This window comes from Chlorocebus sabaeus, chromosome X, assembly GCF_047675955.1.
Source record: "Chlorocebus sabaeus isolate Y175 chromosome X, mChlSab1.0.hap1, whole genome shotgun sequence".
NCBI classification, from domain to species: Eukaryota; Metazoa; Chordata; class Mammalia; order Primates; family Cercopithecidae; genus Chlorocebus; species Chlorocebus sabaeus.
Window position 1 is genome coordinate 78584045 of NC_132933.1, and position 22938 is coordinate 78606982.

General features: G+C 38.5%; 1 pseudogene; it reads right to left on the bottom strand.

The window, feature by feature from the left end:
• Window positions 1–12750: 12750 nt before the first annotated feature.
• LOC103232203 (rab11 family-interacting protein 1 pseudogene) lies at window positions 12751–15778 on the bottom strand (annotated as a pseudogene).
• Window positions 15779–22938: the final 7160 nt, after the last annotated feature.

Sequence of the window (22938 nt, forward strand, 5' to 3'; positions counted from 1 at the left end):
CGGTGCACATTGTAGGCCTCATTAAATGTTTGTTGAATGAAAAAATGAATCATCAACAGACATTAATTGGGCGCCTGCTCTGTGATCTCCATGGGCTCAGCTTGTCCCCGCCAGTTGCCAACAACGTCCAAGCTCTCTTCAGAATGCTTACTCCTGAAGCTTATTCCTGTCTTCTAATTCTTTTGTTGAGGACTTTCCTGTGAAGTGCAATGATAGCAAATACACTTCATCTCAAGTACCATCTCTAATTGATTGATAATGCCTGCCCTGATTGTTTTATAAAAAGATTCTGAAACCAGGTCTTATCTCAGTGTGAAAGACATTTATAACTATTTAGTGAAGTCTGCTGAGGGTGGGAGAAGGGGGGGGTAGCAGCACAAGTGCCTCATATGTCATATTTGCTATTCTGTTTTCTATGAAATACTTCATTTCTATGCCTGCATTTTAGTCTTAGCTACTTGCTGATGTTACATAGCTGCTGCTGCTACTGTAATTGCTGCTAGTTGCTCCCTGGGTTGGACCAGAGTGCTCATTGTCTGAACAGAAACCTCATCCTCATAGTTTGAGGTTTGCTCCTGTGGCTGATAATTAAAGTTTTCCCCTTTCAACCTTACCCCAGCTATCCCCTTACCTGCACTGACAGGTAAGCCTCCACTCTCCTGTTCACCTCTCACCAGGTTCATATTTTCTTTATCTTATTTATTGTACTTAATCATTATTTTGTGAGAAGCTTTTCTGGTTGTAGATGTAACAACCAGAATACAAGTTAAAACCACTTATCCAGGGCCTTACAGGGAATCATTTAACATGAGAAAAAAATTGAGTGTGTTTGCAGACCATGGGGCAGAAGGAATTGAGAAGGGCATCATTGTAGATGTGAGAAAGAGAAAGATGATAATGGATGGAAGATGATCTTGAAAGATGATGCAGGTGAAGCAGGAAGGGTGAAATCTATGGCTCTAGAACACGTGCAGGTGGAGGGTTAGCCTTAGGTAAGTGGAACTACCTTTTTGCTGGAGCACAGAGATAGGGATAGGAGTAAGGAAGAGGACTTGGCAAGGGTGGTGAAGATTTGTAATTGTAATTATGATGATGGAGAGGAAGCTGACCAGGAACAGGAATATGGAGACAAAAGCTGCTAGAACAGAAAGACTAAATATGAACCAGAGTCTTCAAGGAGTATTCAGCCAAAACGCTGGAGTGAGACCATTAACAGGAGAGCTTATGGTATATCAAAGTAAGACACGAGTTTGAAACTGGGTTAGAAGCTCAGGAAAATATGAAGTGGTTTTCGGACATTGTCACTTAAATACACTTAAGCAGTATTTGGTTGCCTTGATTGATTGAGAGGTGGACAGCTAGCAAGAGAGGAGTTACACAGAAATGGATTTAAGAATCCAAACTAAGGCCAGGCGTGGTGGCCCACGCCTGTAATCCCAGCACTTTGGAAGGCCAAGGTGGGCAGATCACCTGAGGTCAGGAGCTCGACACCAGCCTGACCAACATGGTGAAACCCTGTCTCTACTAAAAATGCAAAAATTAGCTAGGCATGGTGGCACATGCCTGTAATCCCAGCTACTCGGGAGGCTGAGACAGGTGAATCGCTTGAACCCGGGAGGCATAGGTTGCAGTGAGCCAAGATCCCATCCACTGTACTCCAGCCTGGGTAACAGAGCAAGACTTAGTTTCAAAAAAAAAAAAAAAAATCCAACCTGGACATGGAAGGAAGTAAGAACAGGAGTGGCCTCAGTCTGGGCCAAAAAGAGGCTTTAATGTGAACAAGGTGAGTGCTGAGTAATTGGAAAACTGGAGTGATAGGACCTGTAATCAGAGTATACTTTGGAGTGTTAGATTTCAAAATGGGAGTGGTTACGATACCTGTGAAGCTAGGATGTCAGATGATAATTTACATGACTATTATTGTAACCCAGGATTACAGTAGAAGCTAGGCTTAGAATGAACACTGGGCCAGGTACAAAAGGCTTCAGTGACTGTGAGGAATGACTTGGAGGTTGGCACATGATAACTGTGCAAATACTAGAGAAGAAAGGCTGTAGTGGGATAGTAGATGATCCTTAGAAGAGATCCAGGTGATTCCTTCTTTTATTGAGTATTTGCTGTATGCCTGATACCTCGCTATATACTATCTATTCACCTCTTTTGGGTCTGTCACACTTCAGGAGTGCGAGAATGAGCAACAATTCCTGGTGAGAACAGCTAGGGGAGCTGTTAGCCCTTAGCACTGCTGGAATCTTGTGGCCGTTTCCTAACTCTTTCAAAGGGCTGCAGGCTAGTCAGCTTGAAGTAGCATAAAAAGATTTATTTAGGATCTAAATTTTTCCTTGATCTTGACCTAAGTTAGTTACATGTTACAAGCATTTGTTGGCCATGTTCCATAATGTACTTTGGCTTCAGAGCCTCTGCGTTGAAAAGTGAGCTAGTGCTGCTCTTAAAAAGCAACAACAACAACAACAAAAAGCCAGTCATAGTACACACATTGATTAACCAGAGCAAGACACAATCCTATTAATTCAGCTTTTTAGGATAAAGGGTAGACAAAAGAAAGTTCACATCAATAGGTGAGTAGCAACTACTTTGTAAAAGCCATTGTGGGGTCAGAATACATCCAGTTTAGTGGTCCGTATTGTAGAATTTCCCTGTGCTATTATGGAAGACGGCTGGCAATTGAGGCAGAGAGATGGCCTGAAGGACTTGGAAGGTAAAGCTTAGGAGGAGAAAGTCTATAAAACCTCTGACATGGCATGCAGACATTTTTCTTTTGAGTACATTTTACTGGGGAGAGGATTCATGTCTTTTATATTCTCCAAATGACTCAATATTCCAAAAGAAGTTTAAGAACCACTGTGTTAAAGTGATCAGGCCCTCAGACAACCCATCCCCTCTTGTAGGGACTGCTTTATATTTATTCCTCACGAGGAGCTGGTAGAAGACTTCATGTGAGGGAGAAGAAAAGGAAAGAAGTAGCAGGGGACGACTACAACCTCTCTTCATCTCAGCTTCACAAAGCATCATTCAACAAAGGGATCACTATTAAGATCCTCTCCAGACCACAGGTTGCTATTTTCAAATGCATGCTTAGATTTCTCTTTTCTCTTGTCGCATTTCAGAAGTTATTATACTCACGGATATGTATATATAAACAGTTACTTTCCATACAGCTCCCCATGTTTACGGAAAAAAAATTCTTGAAACATGATAGAGTACTTGCTCTGTTAGGCCTTCAGTAATGTTGTGGACCCCCCACTGCTGGAATATAGGCCACCAGAGATGGGTTTGGATTTCAGCAATAAATGACCCAGCTTCATAGAAGGAGAGTAGTCAGCTGATTTGAAAGTAACCCCAATCCTTGTGCTTATATTTGTTTACTTTTTCCTTAAGCCTTATAAGTAAGACATATCACTGATGAGATCAAACAAATGCCATAACTTTCTCCTTCCACTGGCACTTTTCTTTCCCACGTATATGCCTTTGGGAGTCACCCTCTTTCATTTGCACTTTCTTCCCATCACTTAAGACCCAGAGAGGCATGAATGCTAAGGTTGAGGTTGAATTTGTCATAGTTATGGCTGGAGTTGAAAAATACTCAAATTGATTACTCATGCCCATGCCTTACCTGATCTCATGTCAGCCATTGGAGATGTAGCCAAGGCCAGCAACTCTGCGAACTCCAGCTCCACGATTTGTGCCTGATGTCTCAACTGGTCATTAAATACCAGTAGGAGGGCTTTCCCCATCCCAGGTCCCCCTTTTGATTTGGTCATCAGACATGTCCTTGTTTTAGGATATACAGATATGAACAAAAACAGTATCAGGAGTCCTGGTTAGTTTTTGTCTCTCTTGAGGATGGGCAGGATAGTGTATGGGGAAAGTGGAAATTCTTGTGCATTTCAAATACCTTCCTTTTTTCAGCGGGGAGATGGAGTCTTTCTCTGTTGCCCAAACTGGAGTGCTCTGTCGCCCAAGCTGGCACAACTTGGAGCCCATCTTGGCATCTCGGCTCACTGCAACCTCTGCCTCCTGAGTTAAAGCGATTCTACTGCCTCAGCCTTTCGAATAGCTGGGACTACAAGCACATGCCACCACACCCAGCTAATTTTTGTATTTTTAATAGAGATGGGGTTTCACCATGTTGGCCAGGCTCGTCTCGAACTTCTGACCTCAAGTGATCTGCCTGCCTTGGCCTCTCAAAGTGCTGGGATTACAGGCGTTAGCCACCATGCCTGAATCAAATACATTCCTAATGAGTCCTCAGGAGACCTTTGCTCACACCTTCTGTCACCTTATCCTGGTTCTTGCCTCATTTTTCTTTTCTGGAGTCATCCTAGGGAATTTCTTGCTCTCACTGACCTTCTTCCACTTCTTTCCCCACCTTGATGAGTTTCAGTAGGTCTTTTTTGCTTTCTGTCATCCTAAGACATTTGTCTCCAACAAGCCCCCATCTGAAAGTTTTATTGTGAATGAGTGAATGAAACCTTAGAGAGTGTTGTGAGTTACATTCATGTTGCCCTTGGATATAAAAAGAGAGGCAGATGCATTTGCTTTTGGGGTCTTAGTCGTGAATTATTTGCCTAGACCAATGTCCAGAAAAGTTTTTCATGGTTATACTGTAGAAATGTTATGATTTCAGGTCTCAGATTTAAGTCATTATTCTATCTTGAGTTGATTTTTATGTAAGGTAAGAGAGATGGATTCAGTTTCATTCTTCTACATGTGGGCTATCTACTTTTCCCAGCACCATTTATTAAGTAGGATGTCGTTTCCCCAGTTTATATTTTTGTGTGCTTTGTTAACGATCAGTTGGTTATAAGTAGTTGGCTGTGTTTCTGGGTTCTCTATTCTGTTCCATTGGTCTATGTGTCTACTTTTATACCAGTATCATGGGTACACTAAAATCTCAGACTTCACCACTATACAATTCATCCTTGCAACCAAAAACCACTTGTACCCCCAAAATTACTGAAATAAGTATTTTTAAAGATTTTAAAAATAGAGAGGAAAGAGAAGGAGGCTATGAAATTCCACAATGGAGTTACAAATGCTTGACATAATTTAGTGGAGATTGGACTTAGAAGCTTACATGAATGAGGCAAACCTGAGATCTCTGATGTTTGTAAATGAAGATAGGAGTGAACTTACTGCCCTTAGGAATGGAGGGAGGGAAGGAAGGGAGAAAATGAGAGATGCCATAAATCTGTTACTTCAGTGGATTTGAAGTAATCCTTTGAAGCAGGCAGTGAGACTTACTTCATAAATCCATACCTTTTTTTTTTTTTTTTTTTGAGGCGGAGTCTTGCTCTGTCGCCCAGGCTGGAGTGCAGTGGCACTATCTCGGCTCACTGCAAGCTCTGCCTCCTGGGTTCACGCCATTCTCCTGCCTCAGCCTCCCGAGTAGCTGGGACTACAGGCGCCTGCCACCACGCCCGGCTAATTTTTTTGTATTTTTAATGTGGATTAGAGAGAAGGTGTTGCACTGCAATACCTCTGTTGCTACTGTGAGAGTCATTGCCAGCCACTATTCTCATGTCAAGCTGCCCTTGTGGCGGTTTCTCTTGACCCAATTTAGAAACAACCCAAAACAAGATTTGTAACTTAGAGGAATTCTTTGATTCTGTGACAAGGGGTCTGTGACTCCCCCTAAAGGGATCAAGTACACAGGAGATAGTACAAGTAGTACTAAATAGCCAGCTTAAAAAACTGGATAGGTGAGATGAGACAGGGACAGTGGACAGAATGGCTCCAGGCATCCCCGGACACCACATCTGGCATCAGGAAATAGTACAATGGAAAGTCTGTCCTTGGACCTACTATTTGTCATTCCCCAGGGCATGATGGAATATCTAGAGTTGCTTTGGAGAAGGGTTGCAAAATATTATTTCATAGAAGAGATTTAGAAGAGGGGAAACTCCCAATTACATAAGGTGGGCATTATAGCTTTTCAAAACATTGGTTCCCTATATAGGTCATGGAGATTGATCCCAGTATCAGCCTATGGCTTACTAGGCCAGTTTAACTGAAAGATTTAATGTGCTTGGAGGGATGCTGCCACCTGCACTCTCATTTTGGCAGATGTTTATCACCAGTGAGTGCAGTACCTAAAGGAGCAAGAGGACAATAAGCACCCAGTGGACAACAGTGTGGCATTTTGAGTGAAGATAGCAACTGAAAAGATCATGGGCTTGGCTAGATTGGGCTGGGCTTGTTTTTTAAAAGTAAAAAAAAAAATGTTTTCCTTCATGATAAAAGTAACAGGTGATCATTGTTAAAAAATAAAGTGCAAAGTATGAATTAAAAACCAAATAATATGTATAATTTTATAAGCCAGAAAACAATAATTTGTAATATTCAGGTGTATGTCCTTTCAGTCTTTTAAAAAATTATGTATATAACACAGTTTTATAACAAAATTGACATCATATTGTATATACCATTTTATTTAATTTTTTCATTTGAAAATTCACAAGTGTATTTCCATGTTATCATTCTTTGAAAAATACAATATTAAGTGCTACATAATATCTTATGGATTTAACAAAGTTTATTTAGATATCATGTTATTGGACATTTTGATTATTATCAAGTTTGCTTATAAAATTTAAATGTAATGAAGAACATCATTGTACATTAACCTTTATGCACATCTGTAATTATTTCTTTAGAATAAGGTTCCAGAATTAAAATTATTTGGTTTGGATGATGAGAGCATTTAGTAGAGCATCTGACAGGTGGTGTTGAGTTTTCCTCAATACAGTTGTGCAAATTACATTCCCACCAGTAGTGTATAAATGTGAATATCCCTCCATACATTCATCAAAACATGGCCTTTCTATTTTTGTAAATCTCTGCTAATTTAATAGGTAAAAATATACCTTTGTTTCTTTAAAATTTGTATTTGTAATTTACACACAGTAAAATTCATTCTTTTTAGTGTATGGTTCTATGGGTTTTGACAAATGCACAGTCATGTATCTTCTACACTAGTACCATACACAGATGTTCTGTCACTTTAACAATTTCTCTTGGTGGCTCTTTTTGTATTCAACCCTTTGCCCCATACTCAATCTCTGGAAATCATCAATTTGTTCTTCATCTCTATGGTTTTGCCTTTTCCAGAAGTCATATAAGTGGAATCATGCAATATGTAGCCCTTTTGGTCTGGCTTCTTTCACTTAGTAAAATGCAGTCAAGATTCTCCCATGTTTTGTGGATAATTATTTCATTCCTTTTTATCACTGAGTAGTACTTCATTGTGTGGATGTACCACAGTTTTATTATCCATTCACTAACTGATGAACTTGTAAGATGTTTCTAGTTTTGGTGAATATGAATAAATTTGCTATAAACTTTCAGGTATAAGTTTTGTATGACATAAATGCTCATTTTTATAGGGTAAATGCTTTGGAGTGGGAATGAGTGTCAGACTGTTTTCTAAAGTTTCCCTAGCATTTTGCATTCCAATTACAAATATGTGAGAGTTCCAGTAGCTTTGTATCTTTACCAGTATTTAGTAATTTTGTGTTATACATATATATGTGTATATATATATATTCATTTAAATTTTAATCGTTGTTAGAATTTGTAATTCCCTAATGATATATGGTATTATCTTTTATTTGTTTATAATTGACACATAATTGTTTACGGGATACAATGTGATGTTTCAGTACATGTGTACATTGTATAATGATCAAATCAGGATATCACCTCAAACCTTATGATGATCTTACAGTTAAAGATGGTATATTCTTGCAAAGTGTTCAGATCTTTTGCTCCTCTTTTTATTGGATTGTTCCTTTTCTTAGTGTTTTTATTTTTTTAAATATATTGATACAAGTCCTTTGTCAGATACATTATTTGGAAATAGATTTTCCTAGTCTGTGACTTGTCTTTTCATTCTTTGAACACTGCCTTTTTTGAGCAAAAATTTTAATTTTGATACGATTCACTTTATCAATTTTTTACTTTTGATGTGCAGTGTAAGAACACTTGTCTAACCCAGTGTCATGAAGATTATATCATATTTTCATCCAGAAATTTTATAGTTTTAAGTTTTACATTTCTATCTATTATCCTTTTTGAATAAAAGTTTGTATAAAGTTTAGCTATGGGTCAAGGTTCAATTTTTAAAATATGGTTATCTAATTGTTCTAGTACCATTTGTTGAAAAGATTGTTTCTTTTTTATTGCATTGCTTTTGCACTTTTGTCAAAAAATCAATTGATTATATTTGGGTCTAAATCTGGGCTGCCTATTCTGTTCCATTGTTATCCATTCACAAATACTACATTTTCCTAATTACTTTATAGAAAGTCTTAAAATTAGATAGTGTGTACAACTTCATCTCAAAAATCGTGTTGATTACTACTTTGCTTTTCCATAAATTTCAGAATTGTTGCTTTCTATAAAAAATTCTGCTAGTATATCTATTGAGATTGAATTAGATCTATAGATGAATTTGAAGAAAATTTACATCCTCACAATATTTTGTCTTTAGGCCACAAACATGATATAGCTGTATATTTATTTTGGTCTTGATTTTTTTTTCCACTTTCAGCATACTGATCCTGGATATATTTTATATTTATACCAAATATTTTATACATGTTGTAAATGGTAGTGGTTTTTAAATTTTCAAACATTCATTACTAGTATATAGAAATAAAATCATTTTTAAAAAATGTAATGGCATTTATTGTTTTTCAATTTAATAACCGCATCTGGACAACACAGTGATTAAAAATGTTGACAATTGGGACAATGTAAATGTAAAGGTAAAGGTAACAATTTTTACCTTGATAATATAAAGGTAAAAACGTAGTAGACAGTGTATGGGGACAGAAGAGGAAGTGAGTAGGAAGGGCAGAGTGGGAATATTAATAGCTTCATCTTTTATAGAGAGAACACACTGATGTGAACAGCAAATAGGTGTATATGCATCTGAAAGTCACTTTTGGTATGTTGATCTTGTATCCTGCAACTTTGCTAAACTCACTTATTAATTATAGGAACTTTTATGCGTATTTCTTGGCATTTTCTGTATACAGTGGTGTCTGTATAGTTTACTATTTACATGTGAATATTGATAGTTTAATTTCTTCCTTTCCAATCTGCTTGCCTTTTATGTCTTCTTGAAATACTGCATTGGCTAAGACTTGCAGTAAGAAGTTAAAGGGGAGTGTTTGGAGCATACATTGCCAAATCTCTGATGTTAGTGTGGCTGGGGGGAAGCGTTCAGTATTTCATTAAGTATGATGTTAGCTATAGGTTTTTTGTAGATATTCTTTATCAGTTTAAGAAAATTTCCTACGATTACTAGATTGCTCAGAATTGTTTTAAGATCATGAGTTGATAATTCAATTTTGTTAAATACTTTTTCTGTATCCATTAAAATAATAATGTGTTTTTCTTAGTCTGTCATTATAGCCCATTGTATTGCTTGATTTTCTTTATTAAGGTATATTCATTCCCATAGAAAATTCATGTTTTTTTTTGTTGTTGTTTGTTTTTTGTGGGGGGGTGGGAGGTAAGTAGTACCACCTTATTCAGTGTTGTAGGAAATTTCAGGTTACTTCTTAAAAACAAAACCTGGGCAGCCTGGTCAACATGGTGAATCCCCATCTTCACAAAAAATTACGACAACTAGCCAGCTGTGGTGGTGCATGCCTGTGATCCCAGCTACTTGGGAGGCTGAGGCAGGAGAATCCCTTGAACTTGGGTGGTGGAGGTAGCAGTGAGCCAAAATCGCACCACTGCACTCTCGTCTGGGCGATAGAGTGAGACTCTGTCTCAAAAACAACAACCACCACCAAAAAAAACCTGTGAGGTTGTAGGTTCTTTCCCCTTTTTCCTTTCTTTTTTTTTTTTTTTTTTTTTTTTTTTTTCCTTTTTCTCACTCTGTCACCCAAGCTGGATGGGAGTGGCGTGCAGTGGTGTGATCATGGCCCACTGCAACCTTAACTTCCTTGGCTCAAGTGATCCTCCTGAGTAGTTGGGACTACAGACATGCACTACCTTGCCTGGCTAATTTTTTACTTTTCGTAGAGATGGGCTTTTGCCATGTTGCCCAAGCTGGTCTCAAACTCCTGGGCTCAAGAGATCCACCCACCTAGGCCTCCCGAAGTGTTGGGTCTACGGGAGCAAGCCACTGCACTGCGCCCAGGTTACTTCTTAAAACCTGGCCAGGTGCGGTGACTCACACCCATAATCCCAGCACTTTGGGAGGCTGAGGCAGAAGGATTGCTTGAGCTCAGGAGTTCAAGACCAGCCTGGCTAACATAGCAAGGCTCCAGCTATTGGGGTGGCTGAGGTGGGTAGATTGTTTGAACCTGGGAGATTGAGGCTGTATTGAGCCATGATTGCACCACTGCACTCCAGCCTGGGTGACAGAGGCAGACCCTGTCTCCAAAAAGAAAAAATGAAGAAAACACACACAAATAAAAACAAAGAAAAGAAATAAAAAATTCCCAGAATAACAAAGCAGGAAATAATAATTCTATAATCCAAAAAACACTGGGTGATCCTTCAGTTGGAGGGAGGAGGAGTCAGTTAAGTAGATCACACAGTAGATATGGAAAAACCAGAGTTGAGGTTGGTTGGTGTGGCTTTTAGGAGTTAAGTTCTCCACCTAAGGCAATTGGATAATTAATTGTTCTTGAGGGATAATTAGTCATTCTAGAAAAAAGAAAAAAGGTTGATTGGGAGAAGGAACCTAGGGAGGGCAAATGGTGCATCACTTAATATTAAATTGCCTCCCTATACTACGTGGCTGAGTGTCATGGACTTTCCTCCCTCTCTGCCCCTTTGAACTCCCATTGTTAGCGAAGCTGGAAAGCACACACTTGTATCTCATTCTTACAGGCCTGTGTACCATCTCTCAGGGTCCATAGCTGTTCAGTATGGCAAAGGGCAGACTTGTTTTCTCTTCCACTTTGCTGCTTTGATGAGGTTAACACACTGGAATGAAAGAGGAGGGCAGGACATCTGCCAAAGTGCAAGGAAGGAATAAGAGTATATGAAACAACTGGGAAAAGGATTGACACTTCAGAAAGTTGACCTCGAACTGTTCACTGGTATTTAATCTGATGCTTCCCTCAAGTCCTGAATACTCTTTCTGGAAGCAGAGAGGCCAGGCCAAGAGTTGTTCCGGCTCCTCCAGACCACCCCTCCCCCTCTCCCCCAGGGCCCATCAGGTGAGTGCCTGCAGAAGCTAGAGGCAAGTCCCAGCTCTCTTGTATAGCTGATGTATGCCCTGAGACATACTCCATTTGTAGGATTCTCCTGTGCTTCAATTCACCAAATTCTGCTGATGGTTCAGAGCAGGGTAAAGCATCTCCTAGATAATCCCTCCCCCAAAATTGAGTCCTCAGGGACAGTTATTCATTGAATAACCTCCAGGTTATCTACTTTGGGAAATGCGGGAATGCTATAAACTGAATTCGCAGAAGCCAGACACCTTGAAGTCAATTGTTCTTCATTCTCCAGAGTTCCCAAGTGGCATTTCAGAGCACAGGAATTCACTCTTCCACCCAGATGTTCCTCTCACACTGAGTCACACACCCTAGGTTCTAGCAGCAGATATCTCCAAGCCAACCACCCTAATGAAAAATGCAGGTTTCCACACCAGTTTTCCACACCAGCTCTCCAACCATTAAGAGTACACATGACTCCCATGGCGCACTTGGGTTATCACAATAAAAGTCCATTTATATAAAGTAAAAAACATAATGTGGAGCAAATATATACATATACATGTACATTGTTAGAGTTCAAGTGAATATACAGTTTTCAAGTGTGTAAATAAATGCAAGTCATCTGAGAAGTTTACAGTGGTCCCCAAAACTATAGGAGAGAATAAAGTAAGATAGCTATAGGTAATTAAAAGCTAATTAGATAAATCAAGTTACAGTTTCATCCTTCAGATTAAGGTGCTCCAATATAATCCATACCACAGCAAACAAAATCCTGAAGAATTCTGCTGCCAATCATCTTGCCTCTTAACCGCAGTATAACAAGAACATACGTAAAAGAGATTACTGATTTAGTAAATGCTATGATCTCATAACCCATTCACACCACTGGCCTGTGATATTCTTCCCCTGGGAGAGATGTCAAGATTTAATGAGATTCTATCATAACCTGTAGAAAAAATGAGCAACACGGAAACATTCCAATTCCAATCTTAGGTGAGTTCCAATGAAATTACCTGAAGAACTGAACTAGTGCTTTTAGTTAAGGGGAAAAGTGCCCTAGTTTTTAAAAAGTATGTCTATAAATCTAATTTTAAAAACATAGCAATTGGCTGCATGTGGTGGCTCATGCCTATAATCTCAGCATTTTGAGAGGCCGAGGTGAGAGGACTGCTTGAACCCAGGAGTTCAAGACCAGCCTGAGCAAAATAGGGAGACCCCCATCTCTACAAAAATAAATTTAAAAAGCTGGGCATGGTGGCATATACCTGTGGTTCCAGGTACCTGAAGGTCTGAGGTAGGAGGATCGCCTGAGCCCGGCAGGCCAAAGCTACAGTGAGCTGTGATTGTGCCACTGCACTCCAGCCTGGGCGAGGAGAGCAAGACTCTGTCTCAAAAATAAATACACAAAATACAGCAGTCCAAAAATGTGTCATCTTCTTTCTCTTCACAATTTTATAACAAGGGGGTAAAATGCCTATGAGTCTATTCATTATGGAAAATAAAAAAGAAACATTTTTTATATTTGAGACTGAGGCATTTTGGTTTTCTACTGGCCTTAGATTCTATTAACTGCATTAAGCCCCTCACTACAACTTCCCCAGTATCCTAGAAACAATTTGGCTTTCCTTTTAGGCAGGAACAGGAAGTATTCAAAGGACAGACATATGGACATAGGCCCTTCAGGGTCGAAGTCTGTGGTTTCTTGTGTCTCAAGACTCAATGTCTTGAGAAGTTCGTGGACCCTGTCCTCCATCCAGGAAGTGCTGCCAAAGAAACCAGGGGATCTAGCAAAGACTCAGGAGAAAATGGCCAAAGGAATTCTGACATTCCATACCTGAGTGTACTGTTTTCATGAGTGCTTTCATCACCCAATCCCCTATCAAGGCACTGAACAGGTGGCCAGCAGGAAACCTGCTGTCGCAAGAGGAGGGCTTTGACCAACTTCCCCTAATTGAGTAAAAAGTGATTCTCTTAATTTCTGTATTCTATTTTTCATATCTCCAGTAGAAGGGCCCTGTGGATCTAAATAGAGCACATTTTAAGGCTAGAGAGTAGTAGAAGTTGATGTTTAGACAAGGCAGCTTGTTCAAAATCTGAAAGGCACACCCAGAGGCTTTCTCTAAACATTTTGGCTCCCATAAAAAAAAATTAAAAACAGGACCCAAGTCTGAGAAGCTGGGTACATTTACATGGTATCAAAAATTTAGCATCTGCAGTCAAAAGCCACACCTGTGCTACTCATGAGAAAGTACATGTATGTAACAGCAGCAATTGCATGGTCCTTTTTTTTTTTTTTTTTTTTTGAGATCTAGTCTCGCTCTGTTGCCCAGGCTGGAGTGCAGTGGCCGGATCTCAGCTCACTGCAAGCTCCGCCTCCTGGGTTCACGCCATTCTTCTGCCTCAGCCTCCCGAGTAGCTGGGACTACAGGCGCCCACCACCTCACCCAGCTAGTTTTTTTTTTGTATTTTTTAGTAGAGAGGGAGTTTCACTGTGTTAGCCAGGATGGTCTCGATCTCCTGACCTCGTGATCCACCCGTCTCGGCCTCCCAAAGTGCTAGGATTACAGGCTTGAGCCACTGCGCCCGGCCTGCATGGTCCTTTTCTTATTTAAAGCTTTCTCAGGTAAGCTTTAATAGCTGGAGGATATATATTGAAAAAAAATCTCAACATGAAAGAAAACCCCAGTGTTGAAACACATTAATACCTCCTGTGCCATCTGAATCTCTGGCTCAGGATCAGAACTTATGATCACGTCTCTGGTGGCCATAAAATATTTACAATCTAGTTAAAGGCACAGTGGCATTTAAAAATCAAGTCTTGGGGACCCATAGTAAAAGATTCACTGTAATTATTAACCTGGCTTCAATTGGTAAAATTGACTCTTGCCAGATAACATGTGAGGGAGATGATGATTTGGAACCTGCTAGCTGGTTATGAGGCATAGCGAGTCCTTAACCTCAAGAACAGGTGGAAACAAACTCACGGAAACATGCCTGTGTTTTATTCTGGTGATTTACATCTTTCCTGCTTTTTTTGCTAACGTGAGCCTGGATGTGGAGCGTGGGGGTTTCTTCCATGACTGATTGGCAGGTTGTCAGTGTAGTCTTCCAGCTTAGGATCCTGGAAATCCTTCTTGCTTATTATTGTTTTCTTCTGTTTGAGGAGCAGCTGGATCAGCTCATTCTGGGTTAGCTGTGCATACACAAAAGCAGAATCCAAGGGGTTGTTTTTCTTCATCATGGTCTTGTTGATCAAGTTCTCCCTGATGATGGTGGCAGTTCCCAAGCTAGAGATAGCGATCTTGGTGGCCATTGTGTTCATTGACTTCAGGATGAAGTCAAGGTTTGACTGCTCTGGTTTTTGGAGCCATCACAGAATTGGTGATTCTGTTCAGACTTGGATTCTTGGTCAGCTTTTGGTTCTGTGATTTGCGCATCTTCAAAGGGGTTCAGAGAGTTACCCCTTCTGGAGACAATAGCTGCAGTATCTTTCTCCAGTCTTCTCGTAAGGTCTTCAACAGGCCCTCAATCATCCTACCCGGCTTGACCTCCGTAAGCATGCCTTCCTTCTTCCCCAGGATGGTAAGAGGGTTTTCACCTTCACTGTTCTTAGCCATATCCTTCTTCCCCGTCACCCGAGAAAGCAAAGAAGACGTTATTCTGCTTCTTGCTCTCTTTGGTTTCTTTTGCAGCTTCCAAGTTTGCTGGAGCCGTGTTTTCTCTAATGTCTCCACAGAACAGTGGTCAGTAGGATGGTAGAGACGTGGACCTCAGAGAGTTCTTGGTGGAAGACTCAAAGAGCCACCTGTCGTGAGACATCCCACTTCCTTCCCCAGGTTACTTTCAAGACTGAGCAGCCAGGTTTTTGGTAGATAAGAACAAATGCTTCTTCCTGAAGCCCTGGGGCTTCAGGTAGGAAGAAGGACTGCTATACTTGTTCTCACCCTTGGCTTCTGACTGCTCCAGTTAAACATGGTTCCCATTGATACAGACATTAGAGTGGGAAAGGACTTCATTCGTAGACCGAAGACCCCCAAGAAAGGAAAGTCCTTCCATTTTGGGAAGGGTGATGTTGATTTCGTTTAGCTGCTTAAGATATGTACCTGCTATTGTCTTGTGAGACATGACATCTGAAGCTGAAGAGGAGTCCCTCTCATTGCTGTCATTGTCCCACCGGGACTGAAAGTCTCCCAGTTGAAGCAGCACTTTGGCTTTGAAGTCGGCAGGGCAATCATGGATCAGGAAAACAGTGTTTTCTGCAAATTAGACTTGGAAAACAAGGTCTTGATCCTTCTTGTCTTTGGACAAAGACTAATCATTACTTTCAACTGAAGGTGTAGTGCTGGAGACTATGGTGGAGGCAGCATCTGATGCACTCTCTGTATTATTCCCCTTGATCTTGTCTTTAAGTTTTCCAAATGGATTCCGAGGCTTGTCTTTGATGAAAAGGCAAAACATGCTGGCAGTCATGTTGTTTCTCATAAACTGGATGTCAACCTCAATTTCTCCTCTTTATCCTTCTCTCCTGGTTTGGATTTCAAGATATACCACTGCATCTTCTTGCTCCCCTAGTCTGGGTGCAGCTTCTGCAGGTACACCTCGGCGAAGCCCAAGTACAGTAGCAGCAGCAGCTCAAAGGTGGCCTCCTCCTCTGACACTGAGGTGGCATACTTCTACTTACCCACCTGAATCAACGAGTACACGTTGCTTGTACCTTCAAGTCCTTGATTTTTGGCTCCTGTCCCTATGCCTGCAACACTGTCACCTGCACGTGGATTGGAAACCACATAGCCCCTGGACCTGCTAAGGCCATTAAGGACAGGATGATGATGCCTCGGCTGACTGACGTGAGAAGATTGCCATGACCCATGGCCTCTACGGCTGTCCTACCAACAGAAAATTCATAATGTTGTGCAGGCATTACCACTACCTAGTTCCAGAACATTGCTATCGCCCCCAAAATAAATCCTGCATTCATTAAGCAGTCACCCCTACTTTCCCCCATCCCTGTCAACCACTGATTTGTATTCTGTCTCTATGGATTCCCCTGTTCTGGATAATTCATGTAAATGGAATAATACAATAGATGCCTTTTATCATGGGTTTCTTTCACTTAGGATGTTTTGTAGGGTAATTCTTACAGCATGTATCAGGACTTCTTTTTTTTTTTTTTTTTTTTTTTTTTGAGATGGAGTTCCATTCTTGTTGCCCAGGCTGGAATGCAGTGGTGCAGTCTCGGCTCACTGCAACCTCTGCCTCCTGGGTTCAAGTGATTCTTCTGCCTTGGCTTCCCAAGTAGCCAGGATTACAGGTGCCCGGCACCATGTCCGGCTAATTTTTTTGTATTTTTAGTAGAGACAGAGTTTCACCATGTTGGCCAGGCTGGTCTCAAACACCTGACCTCAGGTGTTCTGCCCTCCTCAGCCTCCCAAAGTGCTGGGATTACAGGTGTGAGCCACCACGCCCAGCCTTCATTCATTTTCATGGAGAAAAATATTTAATTTATACCATATTTTGTTTATCCATTTATCCATTGGTTGTTTCTACTTATTTTAGCTATTATGAATAATATTGCTGTGAATATTTGTGTACAAGGTTTTAGTGGACACAAGTTTTTATTTTTCTTTAGTATATATCCAGGAATGGAATTGCTGGGTCATATTGTAATTCTGTTCAACTTTTTGAGGAACTTCCCAACTGTTCTCCATGGTGGCTGTGCCATTGTATATTCCTACTAGCAATGTATGAAGTTACAAATTTCTCCACATCCTGAGAACCCTTTATTATTTTCTGTTTTTCTTTTTGATTATAGCCATCCTAGTAGGTGTAAAGTGGTATCTCATTGTGATTTTATTTTGCATTTCCCTAAATGATTAGTCATATTGAGCATCTTTTCATGTGCTTCTTGGCCATTAGTATATCTTCTTTAAAGAAATGTCTATTCAAGTCTTTGGCAGTTTCTAAATGTTATTGTCTTTTTGTTGTTAGGTTGTAAGAGTTATAATCTGGATAACAGATCCTTATTAGATATGTAATTTGCACATATTTTCTACCATTTTGTGGGTTGTCTTTTGTCTTTTTATTTTTTATTGTTGTGTTTTGGTATCATTATTGAGAATTCATTGTTAAATTAAAGATCATGAAGAGTTACTCTTATTTTTTCTTCTATAATTTTTAGTTTTGGCTCTTGTATTCAGGTCTGTAATCAGTTGAAGTTAATTTTCAATATGGTGTGTGCTAGGAGTTCAGCTTCATTGTTTTGCATGTGTCTGTGCAATTGACCCAAAGTGATTTGTTGAAAAATATTATTTTCTGATGGTATATGGTCCCAACACCCTTGGAGAAACTCAATTGAAGATATATGTATGAGTTTATTTCTGCAGTCTTAATTCTATTCTATTTTGGTCTAAATGTTTATCTTTATGCCAGTATCAGATTGTTTTGATTATTTTAGTTTTGTCATAAAATAGACAAATATTTGGCAGATACATCAAGACAAAAAGAAAAGTATATAGAAATAATATTATGAAAGAAAAGGGGGAACATATTGAAAAACACCATAAAGATTTAAAAGGTTAAGGGACAGTGTTAACAATTTATGCCAATAGGATTTGAAAGTTTAGAGGAAATAGACAAATTCCTAGCAAAATATAAATTATCAAAACCTACTCAAGAAAAAATAGAAATCTTATATAGTCACAAGATATTAAAGTATTCAATTCTTCCTAGAGACCCAAATATATGCTTTCTACCAGTAACTCACTGTAAATAAAAAGAAAGGGATAATATATTGTGCAAACGCTAGTCAAAAAACGTTGTTATGACAATATTAATATAAACAAAAGTGGACTTCAGAAGAAGGAATATTATCAGAGAGAAAGAGGGCACTGCTTGGCGAATTGCCCTCTGATAAAGACAACAATACCAGAAGTTAAAATTGACAGAACTGCAAGGGGAAATTGACAAATCCACAATTATATTTGGGATTTCAATGCTTTACTCTTAATAATTAATAAAAAATTAGCTAAAAATTAATTTTCGCTAAATAAATTAGCTAAAAAGTTAATAAGGATAGATCTGAATAACACTAGAATAAACTTGTCCTAATGGACACTTATAGAACACTATAACCAAAAGTGATAGAATTCACAGTTTTTGCAAGTACACATGGAATGTTCACCAAAATAAACCATATCCTGATTCATAAAATTAACAAACTGGCTTCTCTCATTTAGCAATATGAATTTAAATTTCTCCCATATCTCTTCATGGCTTTATACCTCATTTCCTTTTATTGATGAATAATGTTTCATTTTATGCATGGGCCATAAAATGTTTATCTGTGCACCTATTGAGGGACATCTTGATTGCTTCCAAGTTTTGGCCAATATTAATAAAGCTGTTATGAACATTCATTTGCAGGTTTTTGTGTTATCATGAATTTCCACTCATTTGGTTAAATACCTAGGAATATAATTGCTAGACAGCATAGCAATTCTATGTTTAGGTTTGTAGGAAATTGCAAACTGTCTTCCAAAGTGACTGTATCATTTTGCATTTCCACTAACAGTGAATGGGAGTTCCTTATGCTTCACATCCTCTACAGCATTTGGTGTGGTCAGTGTTCTAGATTTTGGCTATTCTTTCAGGTGCATAGTGGCATCTTATTGTTGTTTTAATTTGCAATTCCCTGATGATGTATGAGGGGACTTCAAAAATTCATGGAAAAATTGAACTGAAAGGTAAAAGTAAAAAATATAAACTTCTTAACATAAGCTACATCAAGTTCAAGATACTTTGTAAGCAATGATACCAGCCATTTGGTTCATCCCTAAGGAACTGAGAGTTCTGAGAATTTAATCAGGTCAATGCAGTCTTTTTTACATTATGAACTGAAGAAAAATATGTGCAATTTAAAGATTTGTTAAGATTTTGAAACAAAAAGAAGTCAGAAGGAGCCAAATCAGGACTGTAAGTTGGATGAATGCCTAATGATTTCCCATCAAAGCTCTCAAAAAATTGCCCTTGTTTGATGAGGGGAATGAGCAGGAGCATTGTGATGGGGAAGGACTCTCTAGTGAAGCTTTCCCAGGTGTTTTTCTGCTAAAGCTTTGGCTTTCTCAAAACACTTTCCTAATAAGCAGATGTTATTGTTCTTTGGCCCTCCAGAAAACCAACAAGAAAAATTCCTTAAACATTCCAAAAAACTATTGCCATGACCTTTGTTCTTGACCAGTCCACTTTTGCTTTGACTGGACCACTTCTGCTTCTTGGTAACCATTGCTTTGATTGTGCTTTATCTTTAGGATCATACTGGTAAAGCCATGTTTTGCCTCCTGTTATAATTCTTCAAGAAATTGCTACAGGATCTTGATCCTACTTGTTAAAAATTCCATTGAAAGCTCAGCTTTTGTCTGCAGCTGATCTGGGCACAACAGTTTTGGTACCCATTGAGTGGGAAGTTTGCTCAACTTTATTTTTTCAGTCAGAATAGTGTAAGCTAAGCCAATTTAGATATCCATGGTGTCGACTATTGTTTGTGCTGTTAATTCTTGGTCTTCTTCAATTAGGGCATGGACATAATTTTTTTCAAAAAATGATATGGAAGGCTTGCTGCTATGTGCTTCATCTTCAGCATCATCTCATCCCTTCTTAAAATGAGTTATCCGTTTGCAAACTGCTGATTTCTTTTGGGGAATCATCCCCATAAGCTTCTCATAAAGCATCAATGATTTTACCATTCTTCCACCCAAGCTTCACACTAAATTTGATGTTTGTTTTTGCTTCAATTTTAGTAGAATTTATGTTGCTCTGACAGGTGCTCTTTTCAAACTTACGTCTTATCTTTTTAGTGCCTAAAACTAGATCCTGTTCAGGCATGTTATAGCAAGTGAGTATGAGCTTATTTTGGTATAAAAAATTTGGACTCCATAATTTTTTCATAATATGCATTTTTCATTACCTTTTGGAAAACAACTCATATCACCTTGAGCTTCTTTTCATATGCCTATTTTCCATATGTATATCTTCTTTGGTGAGGTGTCCTTTTCAGATGTTTGTACATTTAAAAATCAGTTATTACCCACTCCCCCCACTTCTATTCAACATAGTACTGGAAATACTATCAAGAGCTATTAGACAAGAAAAAGAAATTAAAGATATCCAAATTGGAAAGGAAGAAGTAAAATGACCTCTCTTTGCACATGATATGATCCTATATGTAGAAAACTCCAAAGACTCCACCAAAAAAAAACTATTAGATCTAGTAAATGAATTCAGTAAAGTTGCAGGATATAAAATTAATATACAAAAATCCTTGGCCATTTTATTCACAAATAACAACCTAGCTGAGAAATCAAGAAAACAATCCCATTTATGATAACATAAAACACTTAAGAATAAATTTGACCAAGAAGATGAAAGTGCATCAGTATAACCTGCACACTGAAAACCACAAAACATTGATGAAATACTTTGAAGAGGACACAAATAAATAAAAAGATATTCCATGCTCATAGATTGGAAGAATTAATGTTGTTAAAGTGTCTATACTACCTAAAGCAATATGTAGATTCAATGCAATCCCTATCAAAATCTCATCAGCATTCTTCACAGAAATAGAAAAAACAATCATACAATTTCTGTGGATCCACAAAAGATCCCAAATAACCAAAGCAATTCTGAGAAAAAAAAATCCTGGAGGCATCACACTTCCTGATTTGAATTTATATTACAAAACAAGAGTAATCAAAACAATATAGTATTGGCATGAGAGATACACATAACAGTGAAATAGAATAGAGAGCCAGAAATAAATCCAAACATATATGGTCAATGAATTTTTGACAAGAGCACCAAAAAGACAAAGTGAGAAAGGGTAGTCTCTTCAATAAATAGGTGCTGGAATTTCCACATGCAAATGAGTGAAATTAGACTCTTATGTTACACCATACACAAAAATCAATCCAAAATGGATAAAAGACCTGAATGTAAGACCTGAAGCCATAAATCTCCTAGAAGAAAACATAAGGGAAAAGCTCCTTGACACTGGCTTTGGCAATGCTTTCTGGGATATCACACCAAAACCTCAGGCTACAAAAGCAACAATAAATAAATGAAGTTATATCAATCTAAAAAACTTCTACACAGAACAAAAACAATCAACAAAATGAAAAGGCAATGTGCAGATAAGGAGAAAATATTTGCAAACCATATATCAGACAAGGGTTTAATATTCAGGATTTAGGAAGAACTCCTACAACTCAATAGCAAGACAACATATAACCTGGTAAAAAAGTGGGGAAAGGACTTGAATAGACATTTCTTCAAAGATGACAGAAAATGACCAACAGGTATATGAAATGGTGCTCAATATCACCAATCATCAGGAAAATGCAAATCAAAACTACTTTGAGATACCACCTCATACCTGTTAGGATAGCTATTATCAAAAAGACAAGAGCTAACAAGTGTTGGTGATGGTGTGGAGAAGAGGGAGCACTTGTACACTGTTGGTGGGAATGTATTATAGATTGGTGCAGCCATTATGGAAGACAGTATGGAGGTTCCAAAGTAAATTAAAAATATAACTACCATATGACCCAGCAATCCCTCTTCTGGTATATCCCCAAAGGAAATGAGATTATCTCTGCACTCTCAAATTTATTGCAGCACAATTCACAATAGTCAAGATACAGACACAACCTAGGTGTTCATCAATGGGCAAAATGGATAAAGAAACTGTGATATAGATAGATAAATCGAATATTATTTAGCCTTTAAAAAGAAGGCAGTCCTGTCATTTGCCAAAACATGGATAGACCTAGAAGACATTATGCTAAATGAAATAAGCCAGACACAGAAAGAAAAATACTGCGCGATCTCACTTATATGTGGAATCAAGAAAAAAAAGGTTAAATATATAGAGATAGAGAATAAAACAGTAATTACCAAGGTCAGGATAAGGTGGAGGAAATGAGATGTAGGTCACAGGATGCAAAGTAGTAAATATACAGGATGAACAAGTGAAAAGATCAAAGATCAAATGTACAACATGAGGACTATAGTTAATACATATTGTATATTGTGTTCAGGAATTTTTGCTAAATGAGTAGATTATACCTGCTCTTTCCAATGGGGGAATAATCAGTAACTATGTGAGATGATGGATATGTTCATTGTTCCACTATAGTTTTACTATATATATATGTTTCATTTAACATTGTGTTGTATACCTTAAATATAGATAATAAAATTTATTTAAAACATAAAAAAAATCAGGTTTATTTTCTTGTTGAGTTTAAAGAGTTCTTTGTATATTTTGGATAAAAGTTCTCTATCAGAATGTCCTTTGCAAATATTTTATCTCAGTCTATGGCTTATCTTCTCATTCTTTTTACAGTGTCACAGGGTAGAAGTTTTTAATTTTAATGAAGTCCAATTTATTCTTTCTTGCATTGGTTGTACTTTTGGTATTGCATCTAAAAAGTCATTGCTAAACCCTAGGTCAACCAGATTTTCTCCTATGCTATTTTACAGGAGTTTTATAGTTTTTCATTTTACACTTAGGTCTATGATCCATTTTAAGAACATTTTAATGAAGGGTATAAGGTCTGTGTCTAGCTCCCAGTCAAGGCTTATTATATCTCACCTGGAGTGTCAGGCTGCCAGCATTTCTTGTCCCCTCCAATTCCAACTTGAATTGACTAAATTCCTGGTGAGTGTAGCCAAG